We start from the raw sequence: 5,939 nt of genomic DNA, 5'->3' as shown, positions 1-5,939 counted from the left end.
TGCAGAACACAAAGGATAACTTTAGTCGTTTTTTCCATGCCATTGGAATGAATGTAGACTGGAGTTTTCAAGATTCAAAAAAGCATCGTAACAGCATCAAATCTATTTGGTCTATATGACTTGTGCACCATATTCTGAATACATAGGATAGATTTGCGTTAGAAATAGATGAAGTTTATGCTCTTATTGGCTGATAATCATCCTTTCCAGTGAGCTGCTAACTGCTGTTGAACTGAAGAACCAAATCATTTTGATTCATAAAAAAAAAAAATCATACTGGTTTTCTAAAATGGAAAAATATTCAAAAAATGATTAATTCCCATATTACATAATACCACTTTTCTAAAAGCATCAAGGAGATCTTTTAAAAACAATTGACATTTCTTAAACATTTCAGATGGCTTCAGAAGATTTGGAATATAAGTCATATGAACTACTTTTATGGTGTTTTTTTCAATATGGCCCGTGTTCATTTTCATAAATATTCACCTTAAAAGTCATAATTTGTTACCATGAAGGAAACGGCCATACAGAATTGAAACAACATGACACTCTTACAAAAAATAAGTATACTTCACGTTAATTTTAAGTAAACTTATGTAAAGTTCAAGTATATTTTTAAGTAATATCAATGTGCTAGTAGTATACTTGTAAGTGTACTATTTCAATACGACTAAATTGACCCGAATTGGCCCATTAACGCCCTGCATTCTCGCTCGGTCTGCAGTGGCGTAATGGAACGCGTGAACAGGGTGCATGGAGGTATGCAATTAAATGCGTTGACCGGCAGGTAGGACAGCCTATCACAGCCCTCAGACCAAGACATATGACTGGACAAACATTTTCATGGCCCTACGCCTTCCACAGACAATATAAATACATTTAGACAAATTAACTTGGTGATTGCTATCGGGATGTGAAGAGACTTTCAACTAATATAACAAAAAATGTTTTTGAACCAAATCAGTAAACTTTGAGAACAATACAAAGTACATAAAGTTTATTACATAAAAAGTAGACTGACAGTATACTTGTAAGTATACTAATAGTTGAATAAACTTCTTTGGTAACACTTTATTTTAAGGACCAATTCTCACTATTAACTAACATGCATATTACTAGCATATTGGCCGTTTATAAGTACTTATAAAGCACGTATTAATGCCTTATTCTGCATGACTATATTTTAGATCCCATACACTTAACCGTACTATCCATTAATAAACAGCAAATTAGGAGTTTACTGTGGCAAAATGTATAGTTAACAGTTAGGTAATAGTGAGTTAACATAGTTAATAGTTAGTTAATTGGACCTTAAAATAAGTGTGGCCCTTCTTTTTTGTAAGGGCAACTATTCCTTAAAGCCTTTAAAATAAAAAAAAATTAAATTAAAAATATTTGTTGTGATATTTACAATCATAGTGTGTCACTGTGGTAACAGACATTACCTGTGAGTTAGAGTAAGGCAGTAACTTTGGTCCTAAAGAACAGCTTGAGAGTCAGACCTGTCAGTAAATACGTTCGTCAGTCCCGAACGCTGACTGAGTGAACGTAGCCAACATGTGGGAGTGTGAATCACAGCAGATCCTCTCCAAACGCGTGTTCAAAGGCTCGTGTTCCCAGGTGACTGCAGGGAAACTGCACCAGGATGTTGGAATTCCATTAGAGCACTGCATTCGAGCTTTTTTCCTTTAGTAAAGTAAACAAGTGACTTTGTCCTTGGTTAGATGTTTGTGTATGTCTCTTAGAAACATGCTATTCAAAACAAAATGCTGCAATCTTTAGGGATGCGAAGCTTGTAGGTTAAAAAAACAGTCTGATACCAGGAAATTAGAAATAGAAATGTTTACACAATGATGAGAGAGTGTACTTACAATGATAATGATCAACAGTCATTCATTCAAAGTTACAGAAATAAAGTATCTAATGTCTAACACTGTATGATTACGAGACTCAGAGCTGCTGTCAGTGCCAACTAAGAATGTAAGTTATTAAATTGATTGCATGCAGCCCTATGGATTCCAAGATAACACAAAAGCAAGCTCGTTTTCTTAGTGAGATGCAGACCTATTTTTAAAGCGGTAATTTTTTGCACACATGCACGCAGTTATGATAAATTTAATATTACCAGGCAACAAAACCCTTAAATTAAGAAAACTCTTGATAATTCCCGTAGAATTATAAGGAGTTTATTGCAACCAGTCCCAGAATTTTATCATTAGAGATCTGTGATCCCTAAGACTTTATAGCTACAAGTGCTAAATATGGTGTATGAAATCATGAAATAATGCAGCTAAAGTGTGCAATTTATGTGCCAAACCGAATTGAAAAAACAATCAGTTTTTAAACAGGCTTCTCAAACAATCGATTTATTTCCAGAACATGATGCATGATGGGATACACTAAACCTCGAATAGTGCTCCGGAGCGGTATTCGAGATAGTGTGGATTTAGTGTGCGTTAAGGGCACTGCGCTCTGGCGTTTTTAAGACCTGGGACAGTCTTGTGCACGCACTTCCTGTCGCGCGCATGCGCTTTCAAGTGGCCAAGACCGCAAGTGTGGGTATTTGGACAAGGCAATAGTCTTGTCCCATAGTCACACCTGTTATGGAGTTAACAGCAACACCAGATCATTCAGCTCCTCCCACTAGTTCACAATCACCTGAATACTGATGCACTCCACCTGTCAACACCAATCAAGCCTGGTATAAAGCCACCATCACATCCCTTCCTCAGTGTCTGGTCTTGTTGTTCACATGTGTGCATCAATCTCCCTGGCTCCTTACCTGTTCATCTTCAGTCGTCTGCTCAGCTGTCTGGGTCCATCACCACCTGCAAAGACACCAGTGTGATTATTTAGTCTATGCTCTAAACTCTCCAAGAATATCCATACCTGTGATCATCACTTTCTCCTCTAATGACGCCTCATTTAATAAACTCTGTTGAACTGTATTTACTGGTGTTGTCCTCTTCTGTTTGCTGACAACACCACTGGATTAACTATTCATTATATAATAGATCTAATGTGTGCTAATCTTCATCAAATACGTTTAAGTAAATAAAAAAGTTTTTTTATGATAATAATAGTAGTAGTAACAATAATTAGGATAAGTGATTCTTAAGTCAACTAATATACTTGATTATCCTTAAAGAGATAGTTCACCAAAAAAATGGAAATTCTGTCATCTTTTACTCACCCTCATGTAGTTCCAAACCTGTACGAGTTTCTTTCTTTAGTTGAACGCAAAATACATTTTATTTATTTATTTTTTGAAGAACGTTGGTAATCAAACAGTTTTGGTTCCCATCGATGTCGATTGCACTTTTTGTCCATACAATGGAAGTCAATGGGAAAAAAACAACAAATTGCTTACGTTTGGATTGCTCACTGCTGAAATCAGGGCACAATTTCTGTAAAGCTGCTTTAAAACATTGACTTACTTGACTTAGAGACTTAGTTGTCTGTATTAAAACAGGGGCAGAAGGAAGTATTTGAAAATGATACGTATTCAACAATTCAATTGATTTTCCCAATTCATTTATCTTATCAGGCCAAAACTATACTCACTCATGCACCATAAAGAATTATTTCTCTTTTCTTTGTTTTTCTTTTCTCTTTTCATGTTTTCCAAAGGAAAACTTGCCTTCCCAGAATTATACTGGCAGTAGCGTCCAAAATCCTCATATTTCATATTAATATTCCTCCATTATTTTCCCCTTCCCATCTGTATATTTCTTCTCACCCGTTTAAATCTGTCTTCTTTCTTCCTCTGTTCATAACTGTACAGAACACGTGTACTCACATTCTGCCTGGCTTGAGCCACACTCTGGATTATGAGCAGTCAGTCATAAACCTCCGGGTTCATCTGACAGCAACCCGCTATTTAGTTACATTTACTGACAGAGACACTTTTTGATCCATTTAATGTCTGGATGCATGTCAGTTTCTCAGCCAGGCTGGGCCGCACAGCTCCACATTTCTCTGGTCATGTCACACCCCTCTTTTATATGTATATTTAGGTAAGTAATTAAATATATTGCAGGGTTGAGATGAAAGGACCAAGAGCCGGTTCAAGCCAGCTCTTTTTGCATGAAAGCTCTTTGAATCTGGCACAGAGGACCGTGAAAGGAAAGGCTGGCCAACATTCACTCTGCCAAAGGTATTTTTCCTTGTAGAAGGTGTAGCTGCCTTTTTTTTAATTTTTCTATGAAGTTAGTATGTAATACATGAAAGGAGCATGATGAATTAGGGAAAGTCTACCACACCACTCCCAAAAAGAACAGATGACAGGTTTTTGCTTTCTTCCTTTTCTTTTTTGACAATTGTTATGAATTTGAATCTAAAGGAAAGAGCATCACTCAGGCTCTGAGCATATTACACTGAATAATTATGAATCTCAGAGCTATTAAAAAGAGCTGGGGGTTACAATTAATGAGCACAGTAGTAATAACTCAAAACATAATGAAAGTTATACTTTGATGAGGTGAGTGATTGGAGCTGGCCGAGTCAACAGTGAGTTACTAAGTGTGAGGTCTGGCAGAGATTCTGGGAGGAGGGGAAAATATGAGCTAGCATGTTTGCCATCCTGTATGGATTTTGAACAAATATGCTGTAATTGTTGATGTAAGCAGAGCATAAACAGAAAGAGGTATAGCCATAATAATCGGCCAAGAACGTTTGCTTATAAGCTTTGTCATAATTTTCCCCACAGCTCGACTGTTGGAAATATCAGAAGCATATCCAAAACTGCTCTTTCTGAACGCTAAACGCTGAAGAGGCACATTAGAGGAGTGCATATGAAAATCGATATACAGTCATTTTAATACTCAATTTAATACTGCGCCTAAAAAGAAAGGAGATAACATTAAATGATAAATAATGCATAAATACATAAACAGGAGGTTGTGCATTGTCCAAGATTAAAAAGGTTAAGAATGGCATGAAGCACCAATGGACAACAATAAACAGTGAAGATAATACTAATACTAATACTAATACTACTACTAATACTACTACTACTACTACTACTAATACTACTAATAATAATAATAAACAATTCAGATAATTATTTTTATTTAATAATTTATTAATTTATTGTTATAATAATAATATGAATAATAATAATATTAATAATAATTTCAAAATAGTGAAGAAATAGCGAGGATAGTAACAACAACAATAATAATAATCAATTCAGATCATTTAAATTATTTGTATTTAATCATTTATTGTTATAATAATAATAATAATAAATTCAGATAATTGAAATGATTTGTATTTAATAATTTATTGTAATAATAATAATAATAATAATCATTATTAATTCATCAACAACAATGCATGTATGTTATTAAATAAATAATACTCGAAGTTCAAATTAAATAATGAAATAATTATAAGCATAAATAATTTGTGTAACTGTAGACTGTGTACAGAAGCAAAACAGCACATTATTTATAGAATGTTTCACATGTAAATGAAACAAACGTAGCTCAGAACAACAGAATTCTGAGTTGGAACTATCCGTTATATAATGCGGATTTATTTTCATTTGAAAAATTGCTGATAATGTGAACATCCACCCATTTAAAATGCTTAAGTAAGATTATAATGACTGAATGTTTTTTTTTATCTTTTAGGATTCGGTTCCCGTAGCTCAACTGGTGGAGCATTGTGGTAGCAAGATCGAGGTTGTGGAATTGATTCCCTATGAACACAAATAATGATAATGAGTACATTAAATCCACTGCAAGCCACTTTGGAGAGTCTGCCAAATGCATAAAAATAGTCATAAAATACTTCTGTCATTACAACTCTTGGAGGGATTGGCATGGTAATGTACATGACAATGTTAATGTATTTGGTCTTGGCGGAATAGATCTGCTACGCTGCTGCGGCAGAGCAAGTACCGAGACTTGCTACTGCCAATACATCCACAA

General features: G+C 34.9%; 1 long non-coding RNA gene across 1 annotated transcript; it reads right to left on the bottom strand.

Moving 5' to 3' along the window:
• Positions 1–2,650: 2,650 nt before the first annotated feature.
• Positions 2,651–2,980, bottom strand: LOC107688965 (uncharacterized). Its single transcript, XR_001634286.1, has 3 exons — positions 2,957–2,980; positions 2,786–2,831; positions 2,651–2,682 (listed from the first exon to the last, which is right to left on the bottom strand). It is a non-coding gene; the product is annotated as an uncharacterized LOC107688965 (long non-coding RNA).
• Positions 2,981–5,939: the final 2,959 nt, after the last annotated feature.

Source organism: Sinocyclocheilus anshuiensis, unplaced genomic scaffold, assembly GCF_001515605.1.
Source record: "Sinocyclocheilus anshuiensis isolate Anshui unplaced genomic scaffold, SAMN03320099.WGS_v1.1 scaffold777, whole genome shotgun sequence".
NCBI classification, from domain to species: domain Eukaryota; kingdom Metazoa; phylum Chordata; class Actinopteri; order Cypriniformes; family Cyprinidae; genus Sinocyclocheilus; species Sinocyclocheilus anshuiensis.
The sequence above is the reverse complement of the archived record's forward strand: the minus strand, read 5'-3'. Positions and strand labels throughout refer to the sequence as shown.